At 38.3% G+C, this 13320-nt stretch overlaps 1 non-coding gene across 1 annotated transcript; it reads right to left on the reverse strand.

Annotated features, from left to right (window-relative positions):
- Positions 1–5874: 5874 nt before the first annotated feature.
- LOC112746710 (small nucleolar RNA R71) lies at positions 5875–5978 on the reverse strand. The gene has a single exon (XR_003174579.1). It is a non-coding gene; the product is annotated as a small nucleolar RNA R71 (small nucleolar RNA).
- Between the last annotated feature and the right edge of the window lie 7342 nt (positions 5979–13320).

Here is a 13320-nt window from a genome sequence, read left to right on the forward strand (position 1 = left end):
TTAAAGTCTCTAGGAAGCAGTTTTCAAACATGTTATAAATTCAGGAAGGAATTATAATTTCATGCTAATTTAATGAATAAGTGGGTAAGGATCATGATAAAACCACATAATTAAACACAATATAAACCATAAAATAGTGGTTTATCAAAGGGTAAGGCACCGGTTACTTCGCCGGTTGAGCGAACTACCGCTCGCTTACCTGATGTTTGGAGGGATCGCCAAGGTCATAGACCGGATACCTTGGTTAACCAGAGAGCCGACTCTCAATACGAGGCTATTGAAAAGTGTATAATCCATTGGAAGTGGCCGTTGAAGGTTCCAAGCCAATACAAGGCGACTATTCACCAAAGGATTGCCTCGCTTCATTGGAAGTTTCTCGAGCGAGAACCCATTGAAGTCAATGAGACTATGGTGCGGGAATTTTATGCGAACTACCAAGCTTGGGAAGCGAAGTCTATCTTCCTCCGGGGAAAAATGTTGGATACATCCAATCAAGCTCTAGAAGCTATCCTGAACATCCCCCACATTCCACTTGAGAAAGTTGAATACTCTAAGATAAAAAAAAAGTGGATGTCTTTAAAGGAAGAGTATCTTTGACTCCCATTCTTGAGAGAATAGGCCGTCCTGGTGCATCTTGGGAGTATAGCAAAGGGAGGAATTATGTTCCCACTAGTATTGCATACTTTGATTTGAATGCTGAAGCTCGTATATAGCATCAGATTGTAGCGGACTACATCACCCCGAGCACCCACACTACCCATGTGAGATTTAGAACTGCTTTGCTACTTTGGACTATTATGCAAGGGAAACATATAGCCATCTTGCCTTTATTGCGTAAATCAATTTAGAAATTGGTTGAAAAGAAGAATATCAACATTTCATTTTCGTTGATGGTGATGCGCTTAGCAAACGCAGCGAGGGTAGAGAGGCGACCAATGGATATTATATTTCGGATTCCAAGAGGCAACAAGTTCATTCTGAGGGGAGATTTGGAAAGATCAACAAACATTACACCGTCCAAGAAGAAGACACCCACAGCATCACCATCAACTCTACCAACTTCATCAACTGCTTTACCCTTTCTCCGACCTCTTCCGGATCTATTCTGAGACATCTTGCACGATATCCACCATATGAAGCATTTGGAGCACAAACATTTTGAGTGGATAGCGGCAAAGCTAGAAGGAAGAGACCCCGGCCCGATTCCTATAGCTTAATCCGAGCTAGCTGGGGAGGAGCATGAGGTAGTTGACCATCCCACTCCTGAGTCTACCAGCTGAAGGTGGCCCCTCTTCATCCTCCCAGATCGTGAGCATGCACGGAAGACCGTGAACAAATTAAGTGTGGGGGGAGGATCGATGACTTCAAGGGGGGTAAAAATTTCTCTTTTAAAGATACTTTGCAATGTTTCTTGTAGTACTTTTTCTTCATTTTGAGTAGCTTTATTTTTCTTCATTTTGAGTAGCTTTATTTTTCCTCATTTTGAGTAGTGTTATTTCTATTGCATCTAGTTTGGTTTGCTGTAAATATTTCTTATGGATATTTAGTTGTTAATATTTGCATGATGCCTGATAGAACGAATGAGTTGGTGAAACACTAAGGGATTTCCATGAAACCTTTTTTTAGGGGCATACCATTGATTGAATTGAAGAAAAATTGTGTTTATCAACTTGCTTGGAGTATTTTGTTTGTACAACATGGAAACGAGCTAGAACAACATACCTTGTGAGATTTGAGCTTTAATAGATGGTTGAACTTTTCAGCCATAATGTTGTTCCTGTGTGTGATATACTCCTTTTTTATTGTGATCATTGATTTGCATGATTCTTTATGTCATGTATTTGTGTTTGGATGCATTTAGCATTATTGAGGCCATCTTTGATGATAAACTCACTAACCTATATGGCCAACCCTTGCATTCACCTTGGTGAACCCCTTTGAGCCTATGAATCCCCTTTCGTTCTGATGATAGCACATTACTCCCCTTAAGCAGAAAACCATTGATGTCCCTGAATTACTCTTTGCTTAGCTTGGGTGGATTAGTGTGTAAATCCTAAGTGTGGGGAAATTTTAGAAAGCATTGGTGATAAGGGCATGAACTCTTTGTGAAAAAGTTTTTAGGCAATTAGCTAATGCTCATGCATTTCACTAATTAAAACATATGCATGCATGGTCATATATATATATATATATATATATATATATATATATATATATATATATATAAAACCTTGTACATAACAAAGTATGAATAAAAAGAGTAAATAAAGGATGCATATGCCATGTTTGAAAAGAAAATGCATGAATTTCAAGTTTAAAATAAGATTAGTTTAATTAGTTTGATGTGGTGTCATTTGCTTTTATTTTCTGAATGTATGAAATAAATAGTGCATATTTGAAGTTGAAATTTATGAATGTTGGCTCTTGAAAAAATAAGGAAAAAGAAAAAATATTATTAATAATTTGAAAAATCTAAAAATTGATTCTTGAAACAAGGAAAAGCACCAAAAAGCAAAAGAAAAAGCATGTTTCAAAAGAAAAAATAATAATATGCATGTGAAAAAGAAAGAAAAAAATGGTGAAAAAAAACTAAAAAGCAGAAAAAACCATTACCACAAAAAAATGCAGGAAAAAGAGGGCAGATTGAAAAATCCAATAACTCTTTAAACAAAAAGGCAGGGGTAAAAGGGCCCAAGGCTTTGAGCATCAGTGGTTAGGAGGGCCCAAAGGAATAAAATCTTGGCCTAAGTGGCTCAAACAAAGCTGTCCCTAACCATGTGCTTATGGCGTGAAGGTGTCAAGTGAAAAGCTTAAGACTGAGTGGTTAAAGTCGTGGTCCAAAGCAAAAAGAATGTGCTTAAGAACTCTGGACACCTCTGATGCCAAGGCATCTTAGGCTAGTTTCACTAGCATTTTTCTGTTAGTTTTAGTTGTTTTATGCATTTTCTTGAGCTTAAAGTAACCAAGAATGGTTAAATGAATAACAAAGCAATGAACCATCCAAACAGTATGATTTTGATGCAAATTCCATGAGTTTTTAGTTATATTACTTGAATGCTATGAATGGAAGATTTCTCATGAAATTTTGCAAGACTTTGATGCAGTTGTTTGGATGATTTCAGGGAAGAAGAGGCTAGGCAAGGAAGCAACAAAATCAATAAAGGAAGCTTGAATATCACATGTGGAGTTTAAGTTCCAGTTTAAGCTTAAACTGGAACTCAAACTACCAAGCCATATAATGCTGGGAACTATCAGTGGCGTTTAAGCTCCAGTTTAAGCTTAAACTGGAGCTTAAACGCCAAAATCATGAAAGCTGAGGAAAAGCTGAAAGTGGCGTTTAACCTCCAGTTTAACCTTAAACTGGAAGTTAAACGCCAGAAATGAGAAATGCACCAGGGAGGCATTTCCACGTTTAAGCTCCAGTTTAAGCTTAAACTGGAGCTTAAACGTGTTCGACCATTCTCCTCCAGGGTTGCTTTCTTCATTTCCACGTTTAAGCTTCAGTTTAACCTTAAACTGAAGCTTAAACGTGTTCGACAATCCACACTCCAGACTTGCCTTCTTCCATTTCCACGTTTAAGCTTCAGTTTAACCTTAAACTGAAGCTTAAACGTGTTCGACAACTCCACACTCCAGACTTGCCTTCTTCCATTTCCATGTTTAAGCTTCAGTTTAACCTTAAACTGAAGCTTAAACGTGCTTGAATTATACCACCTCCAGGAGTGTCCAACGTTTAAGTTGCAGTTTAAGCTTAAACTGCAACTTAAACGCCACTAATTGAAAAGGTTTATAGGCCAAAGATATTGCAGTTTAAATTAGCATTTGAGCACAAACATTAACTTCAACGTACTCTGGTATGAAACCCAATTGAATATCATGGTTTATGGGATTGGGCCTGAAGAATTGATGAGTCTGGAATTTCAAATTGTTGAGTCATGTGTCATTACTTGATTATCACTAAGTTGGCTCAATGAATGTTACAGAATTGGATCAGCAGCCTCATCAGGATTATGGATCATAAACCCAAAGCAAAAGGAAATCAGGGAAAGGCCTCAAAGCCCAAGAAACACAACAGAAGCTCAATTTAGAAAGTGTATAAATAGGATAGAATTTAAGTTGGTTGACACTTGGGGGAATTTGGGGGATCACTTTTTCTAGTTTTCATACTTTTTGTAATTGAATTCAGAGCTATGACTCACTAAACCCCCTTTCATTGGGTTAGGGAGCTCTATTGTAATTCAATGAATCAATAATAGTTTTTATCTTCTTCTTCAATCTTTTCTCTTGAATTTTGTTAGAAAGCTTCTCGATCTAATTCCATTGGTTAGTTGTCTTGGGAAAGAAACTATCCATAATTGGAATCCTTCGGAACCTTGGGAAAGGAATGGAGGATTCATGCTAGAGAAGCTTTCTCACAGTGAAGTGGATTGGGGTTTGGATGGATATTGTGACATGTAATCCTACCAAATTGTGGTTCATGAAACTGTGTGGTATAATCAGTGATCGAGCATCATCTCTTCTTATGAACATTTAAACCAAGGGATTGGGAATTTGTTTGTTTTTAGAGAGAATTGGTGAGCCAAGGGATTGGGATCCAATCATATAAGATTGCCAAGCAAAATTCAATGAATGCATTGGTTGAGGAAGGGATAAAAAAAATGTTTGATTCGGAGATCTCAATATCTCCTGAAACCCAATGAATTCCCCATTTCTGATCTATCACTTCTCTTTACATTCTGCAATTAAATTCATGCAATCACCCCGATCCCTTTTTAATTTCAGCAATTTAGCTTCTCGCTCTTTAATTCATGCAATTTTACATTCCGCAATTCTCATCTAAATCTTGATTCCGCTCAACTAGAACACACTTCTAATCCGAATTGCTCACTCAACCAATCCTTGTGGGATTCGACCTCACTCTATTGTGAGTTTTTACTTGACGATAACCGGTGCACTTGCCGGAAGGAATTTTTGCCGATCGTGCAATTTCTTAAAATCGTAGCATCAAGTTTATGGCGCCGTTGCCGGGGATTAGTTTTCGATTGACAATTCTCAAATTGGAAGTTAACTAGATTGAGCATTTTTCTTGCTTTGTTAATTCAGTTCAAGTTACTTGTTGAATTTTAATTTCTGCACTCTGTTACATGCTTTCTTTCTTTATGCCTTTAAATTCAAGCAACTAACTCACTGACTCACTAACTATTTGAATTAATTCCTCAACTGCTCTAACCATACTCTTCCATTAACCAAGAGTATTTCACTTGTTTGTTGCCTGTGCTGTGTTTTTGTATGACAGGTCGGAGAGGAGAAACATCAACTCCTCATTATACCGAACCAGAGAGGACCCTTCATAAACTTAGAAGGGAAGCAAGAGGGAAGAGAGTACTGGGAGAAGAAGAATCTGAAGGAGAATCTGAGGACAATTTTGAGGAAGCTCTAGATCTCAACATGGATAGAGAAGTTCACAACCATGAGAGAGCTGATGGAAACAATGCCATTCCCGAGAGGAGGGTTCTTGGTTCATACATAAACCCAACCTCTGGGAATTATGGTAGCAGCATTCAGAAACCACCCATTCAGGCCAACAATTTTGAACTCAAACCACAGCTAATATCACTTGTGGAGGATCATTGTTCATTTGGTGGGAGTGCTAATGAAGATCCAAACCAACATCTCACAAAATTCTTGAGAATTTGCGACACTGTGAAGTCCAATGGAGTCCAGGAAGATACCTATAAACTGCTCTTGTTCCCATTTTCACTTAGGGACAAGGCAGCTAAGTGGCTGGAATCATTCCCAAGGGGGAGCCTAACAACCTGGGATGAGGTGGAAAGCAAGTTTCTGGCACATTTCTACCCCCCACAAAAGGTCAATAGGCTTCGATCTGAGGTTCAGACTTTTAGACAACAAGATGGTGAAACTCTCTACGAGGCATGGGAGAGATTCAAGGATTTGACAAGGAAATGCCCACCAGACATGTTCCATGACTGGGTGCAATTGCATATTTTCTATGATGGACTTTCTTATGAATCAAGGAAGGCTGTAGACCATTCATCAGGAGGTTCATTGAACAGGAAAAAGACTGTGGAAGAAGCCATTGAAGTGATTGAGACAGTGGCTGAGAATGAGTACTACTATGCTTCAGAGAGACACAACACTAAGGGAGTCATGGAGCTGAACCATGTTGATACAATTTTAGCCCAAAACAAGGTGTTTGCCAAGCAACTAGCAGAGCTCACCAGGAAATTAGAAACAAAGCAAGTGGCTGCAATACACACACAAGATCAAGAGGAAGTAAGCACTGAAGGAGGTGATTGGGAAGAGGCCAATTATATAGGAAATCAACAAAGGCAACCATATGATCCACATTCCAACACTTACAACTCAGGCTGGAAAAACCACTCAAACTTTGGGTGGGGAAACCAGCAAAACCAACATAACAAGTCCACATACCAAAACTCCAACCAAAGATCATACCAAGCCACACAAAACACTTACTCCCAACCATCATATCATGGCCAAAATAATCAACCTACCCAACCTAATCCGAACCAACAATTTCAAGATCAATTAAACAGGATAGAAGGAATGCTGGCAAACATGGGTCAGGACATAAGTGAGTTGAAAAGCTTTAGGGATGATGTGAGATCTACCTTAAGGAACCATGGTGAAAAACTCAAGAGGATGGAGTCTCAAGTAGGAGAGCTATCTCAACAGGCCCCCAAGTCAACTGCAGTGTTCCCTAGTGACACAGAAAAGAATCCTAAAGGGGAATAAAAGGGAGTGAGATGGGAAGAATGCAAGGCCATCACCATATTGAAGGAAGTCTCAGAAGAAGAAGGAATTAGACCCTCAGAACAGGAGCCAGAAATCTTGAAGGAAGGTGTGGAAGAAGCTAAGCAGGAAAGTGAAACTGAGCAAGCCAAGGAACTGCAAAAAGGCATGCTGGAAACATACCAACCAAAAGCACCATTTCCTCAGAGGTTAGGAGGAGGTGAAAAAGGGAAAACCTATTCAAGGTTTTTAGAGACATTTAAGTCTCTCCATATCAATATTCCCTTTCTTGAGATTCTCCAGCATATGCCTACACATATCAAGTATTTAAAGGAATTGCTGAGCAAGAAAAGAGTTTTGAAGGGAGGAAAAACTGTAATAATGAACAAAGAATGCAGTGCCCTCGTCAAGAAGGACATAGTCTCTAGGAAAACAGACCCAGGAAGTTTTCATATCCCCTGCATCATAGGGGAAACAAAAATTGACAGAGGATTCTGTGATCTAGGAGCTAGCATAAATGTGATGCCTCTGACTCTTATGAAGAGGCTACAACTGAATGAGGTGAGATCCACTGATGTAATCATACAACTGGCTGACAAAACTCAGAAGCAAGCTGAAGGGGTAGTTGAGAATGTGCTGGTGAAAGTGGGAAATTATTTCTTCCCCACAGACTTTGTCATTTTGGACATGGAGGAAAGCTACCTACACCCTATCATTCTGGGAAGGCCATTTCTAGCCACTGCTAGAGCGCTCATAGACGTAGAACAAGGAGAGCTAATTTTGAGAATACATGATGAACAGCTCATTTTCAATGTTTTCAAACCTGGATCTGAGCCTGAACCAGAACCTGAAAAGCCTAAGGATGATAGTAGCCATCTGTGTTTGGAGGAAAGCAATCCAGCAGCTGAAACTCTGAAACAGTCCTTGGAAGGCAAACAAGAATTGCAAGAGTTAAAGCCACAAGAATCAATAGAAACAGATCAGAAGGATCCTCCTGGCATAAGGGTCAATGAAGAAATCCTCAAGAGAAAGGGAAGAATTGTAAAGAAATTGCCAAGAGGGTGGAGAAACAAGAAAATTCCCACTGAAGGTTTCTCTCCGGGAGATAAAGTGATATCAAGTCATTATCTGCCAATCCCACCTGGCCTCAAAACCATTCCTTCCCAGCTCCCTCAAGTGTTCACAATCAGGAAAGTTCTTTCTATGGAACATTTGGAAATCATGAAGGAATCAAATGGGGACGTTTTCATAGTGAGAGGAGAGGACATCAAGCACTACAATCCACCCTAACAAGGGGCAACCGTCAAGCTAGTGACGTTAAAGAAGCGCTTCATGGGAGGCAACCCATGTTTTAGTATCCTTACTCTTTATTGTTTTGCTTTGCATCTAATAAAGCATGGTTTCTTATGCATGAACTTGAATCCTCAGGACAACTGTTGAAAGAGTGCACTAAACATTGCATGTAAAATACAATTGGTCTCTAAGTTTGGTGTGCCTGAAGGCACCCCAAATTTTATTCAAATTGTATTCAATCTTTCATTCAAAGTGCACAACCAAACATTAAGTTTGGTGTTCCTCTTTGAACACAGTTAATGAAAAGCAAGAAGTTCCTCTGGATTTAGAAATTCAGGACAAGTATACCATTTGCATGTTTTAATACTTTGATTTCAATTACTTTAGGTAGTAAAATTGTTTAGGATCAAAGAGCCAAAGTGACTATGATTTATTAGAATTATGCACATTCATTAAGGACAACCAACATGGATTTCATGTCATCAGGAGACATTACCAAACACTAAGTTTGGTGTCCAGTAATAAGTGTGCATAAATACAAGAGTCACGGCTATAAGCTCAGGAAGTCAATCATTGATTTACAATTCAAAAAGAAGGAAAAACATGTACAAGTACTATTCATTATTCACATGGACCGAAAAAAATGATATCAAAGTTGTTTGTTTGTGCAGGTACAAAAGGAAGGATAAGAATGGATGAAAAAGACAAAGGAAGTACAAGTGGTCAAAGAGAGACAAGAAGCAAGAAGAAACAGGACCCCAAGAGTCAAGAAGAACCAAATAACAAATGAGAGGTGGTCTTGTTCCTTAATAATCAAATAATAGTTTGTGAAGTGTCTTTATGAGCTTTCTTTCATTTTAAGTCATTTAAGTTTTATGTGAAATTTCTAGTATGTTTGTCTGTTTACTGCTTTGAATAAAGTGAATGCCTAGATGTTTGGATATAACTTCACCTTCTTAAACAAATGCTTGCCATGCTTGTTCTGTTTCCAAAAATAAAAGAAAAGTTTGAACAAAAGTAGCTTGGCTCAATTAGTGACAAATCAAGTAGAATTAAGTGGTGGTATGCATGCTTGATTGTTTAGTCAGATCACTGGAAATTGAGTGTAGAATTATCATTTTTGTGTAGAAGTTTGAATACTGTCTATGGATCTTGATGAATAAATGTCTTTGGCCATGAAAAAGAAAGAAAAAGAAGAAGAAAAAGCCACTGAAAAAGGGCAACCAAAAAAAAAAAAAAAAAGAGAAAAAAAAATTTGAGAAAATAAGCTAGGCACCAATGGTTTGAACTTCTGAGACAAATGCCTGTGGTGTTTATGTATTAAGGATATGCTTGGATGAATAGGTTCTGAGGAGTGTTTCAACACTTGGTAACTTGGGTTAACTAACCCGGGATTATCAACCAAAAGTCCATTATCAAGAGCAACCTAAATACAAAACATTTAGTCACACAAAGAGGTGCTGGGCACCAATGTCTCAAGAAGAAATGTGAACTAAAATGCCTGTAGTGGATATGTGTAGTGCACTGATAAGAAAAAGAAAATGCCAAAGGCTTGTGCAACACATGACACTAAGCAAACAAGGAGCAAAGGAGCTCTAAGAAAAAGAAAAGAAAAACAAAGAAGAGAAAAGAGCCAAGGACATAAGAATAACAAGAGGCCATAGCAGTGTTTGATGGATGCAATGAAAAAGTGATAATATTACCTGATAAGAATGAAAAAGTGATGCTGCAACTTTCTGCATAAAACCCTTTTGATGAACTTCAAATGCTTGCTAATATAGCCAATGTAATTGCTTTCTGTTTCATACATTCCTCTCAAATAACTCAGGACTTGCTTAGGGACAAGCAAGCATTAAGTTTGGTGTTGTGATGCCAAGGCATCTTAGGCTAGTTTCACTAGCATTTTTCTGTTAGTTTTAGTTGTTTTATGCATTTTCTTGAGCTTAAAGTAACCAAGAATGGTTAAATGAATAACAAAGCAATGAACCATCCAAACAGTATGATTTTGATGCAAATTCCATGAGTTTTTAGTTATATTACTTGAATGCTATGAATGGAAGATTTCTCATGAAATTTTGCAAGACTTTGATGCAGTTGTTTGGATGATTTCAGGGAAGAAGAGGCTAGGCAAGGAAGCAACAAAATCAATAAAGGAAGCTTGAATATCACATGTGGAGTTTAAGTTCCAGTTTAAGCTTAAACTGGAACTCAAACTACCAAGCCATATAATGCTGGGAACTATCAGTGGCGTTTAAGCTCCAGTTTAAGCTTAAACTGGAGCTTAAACGCCAAAATCATGAAAGCTGAGGAAAAGCTGAAAGTGGCGTTTAACCTCCAGTTTAACCTTAAACTGGAAGTTAAACGCCAAAAATGAGAAATGCACCAGGGAGGCATTTCCACGTTTAAGCTCCAGTTTAAGCTTAAACTGGAGCTTAAACGTGTTCGACCATTCTCCTCCAGGGTTGCTTTCTTCATTTCCACGTTTAAGCTTCAGTTTAACCTTAAACTGAAGCTTAAACGTGTTCGACAATCCACACTCCAGACTTGCCTTCTTCCATTTCCACGTTTAAGCTTCAGTTTAACCTTAAACTGAAGCTTAAACGTGTTCGACAACTCCACACTCCAGACTTGCCTTCTTCCATTTCCACATTTAAGCTTCAGTTTAACCTTAAACTGAAGCTTAAACGTGCTTGAATTATACCACCTCCAGGAGTGTCCAACGTTTAAGTTGCAGTTTAAGCTTAAACTGCAACTTAAACGCCACTAATTGAAAAGGTTTCTGGGCCAAAGATATTGCATTTAAGTTAGCATTTGAGCACAAACATTAACTTCAACGTACTCTGGTATGAAACCCAATTGAATATCATGGTTTATGGGATTGGGCCTGAAGAATTGATGAGTCTGGAATTTCAAATTGTTGAGTCATGTGTCATTACTTGATTATCACTAAGTTGGCTCAATGAATGTTACAGAATTGGATCAGCAGCCTCATCAGGATTATGGATCATAAACCCAAAGCAAAAGGAAATCAGGGAAAGGCCTCAAAGCCCAAGAAACACAACAGAAGCTCAATTTAGAAAGTGTATAAATAGGATAGAATTTAAGTTGGTTGACACTTGGGGGAATTTGGGGGATCACTTTTTCTAGTTTTCATACTTTTTGTAATTGAATTCAGAGCTATGACTCACTAAACCCCCTTTCATTGGGTTAGGGAGCTCTATTGTAATTCAATGAATCAATAATAGTTTTTATCTTCTTCTTCAATCTTTTCTCTTGAATTTTGTTAGAAAGCTTCTCGATCTAATTCCATTGGTTAGTTGTCTTGGGAAAGAAACTATCCATAATTGGAATCCTTCGGAACCTTGGGAAAGGAATGGAGGATTCATGCTAGAGAAGCTTTCTCACAGTGAAGTGGATTGGGGTTTGGATGGATATTGTGACATGTAATCCTACCAAATTGTGGTTCATGAAACTGTGTGGTATAGTCAGTGATCGAGCATCATCTCTTCTTATGAACATTTAAACCAAGGGATTGGGAATTTGTTTGTTTTTAGAGAGAATTGGTGAGCCAAGGGATTGGGATCCAATCATATAAGATTGCCAAGCAAAATTCAATGAATGCATTGGTTGAGGAAGGGATAAAAAAAAATGTTTGATTCGGAGATCTCAATATCTCCTGAAACCCAATGAATTCCCCATTTCTGATCTATCACTTCTCTTTACATTCTGCAATTAAATTCATGCAATCACCCCGATCCCTTTTTAATTTCAGCAATTTAGCTTCTCGCTCTTTAATTCATGCAATTTTACATTCCGCAATTCTCATCTAAATCTTGATTCCGCTCAACTAGAACACACTTCTAATCCGAATTGCTCACTCAACCAATCCTTGTGGGATTCGACCTCACTCTATTGTGAGTTTTTACTTGACGATAACCGGTGCACTTGCCGGAAGGAATTTTTGCCGATCGTGCAATTTCTTAAAATCGTAGCATCAACCTCTGACTGAGGACTCTAGCAATGCTGAGTCACAATCTGAAAAGGTTCACCCAGTTAAAGTGTTTGTGGCATGAATGTATCCGGTGGTAATACTGGAAAACAGAGTGCTTAAGGTCACGGCCAAGACTCAGAAAGCTGTGTTCAAGGATCAAAATAAGCTTAACAAGAAAAGTCAATAATATCATCTGGATTTTATGTTCCTAAAGATGCCAACATCTCTGAGTTTCAATGGATAGTGAGATGCCAAAACAATCCAGAAGCAAAAAGCTACTAAGTCCCGCTCATATGATTTTAACTAAGCTTCATTTGAAACTTAGAAATTTATTGTATCTTAATTTTTTTTTATCCTACTGTGTTTTTAGATGCTTGGGGACAAGCAACAATTTAAGTTTGGTGTTGTGATGAGCGGATACTTTATACACTTTTGACATCACTTTCATATAGTTTTTAGTAGTTTTTATTAAGTTTTAATAGGTTTTAGTGTTAAATTCACATTTTTGGATTCTACTATGAGTTTTTGTGTTTTTGGGCACTTTCAGGTATTTTCTGGCTGAAATTGAGGAGCTAGAGCAGAGGTTTGATTCAAAGACAGAGAAAGCACTGCAGATGCTGTCTGGATCTGACCTGCCTACATTCGGAAGAGCTTTTCTGGAGCTACAAAAGTTCAAATGAAGCGCTCCCAACGGATTTGGAAATATTACTTCTAGAGCTTTCTAGCAATATATAATAGTTCATGCTTTGCTTCGGATTAGAAGGCCCAAAACTGGCATCCAACGCCAGCTTCCTACCCCTTCCAGGCGTCCAGCACCCAAAGAGCAGAGCCCAACGTCAAAGGCCCAGAGAAGACCCCCTAGCTGGCATTCCACGCCTCAGATACCTCATAGCATGTGGATCTCATTAAATCTCAGCCCAAACACTCACCAAGTGGGCCTCAGAAGTGGATTTTAGCACTAAATAAACTGTTTTACCCTTACTAGTCATTAATTTAGTATTTAGGGATTTTGTTTATGTAATTCACACCATTGGAGTCACTTTTTACAGACTCTCCAATTTAGGAGAGCATATTCACGTGTTTACTTTGTTTTTTATTTTAAGTATGAGTTTCTAAACCTCCTAGGTTAAGGGGAGGAGCCCTGCTGAGTCCTATGAATTAATAAAAGTACTATTTGTTCTTCTTCAATCCGTGTCAGATCTATCTCTAAAATGTATATTCAATCTTCATTGTGATGAATGATGCGTGCGTATGCAATCCCC

Source organism: Arachis hypogaea, chromosome 14 (assembly GCF_003086295.3).
Source record: "Arachis hypogaea cultivar Tifrunner chromosome 14, arahy.Tifrunner.gnm2.J5K5, whole genome shotgun sequence".
In the NCBI taxonomy this organism is placed as follows: domain Eukaryota; kingdom Viridiplantae; phylum Streptophyta; class Magnoliopsida; order Fabales; family Fabaceae; genus Arachis; species Arachis hypogaea.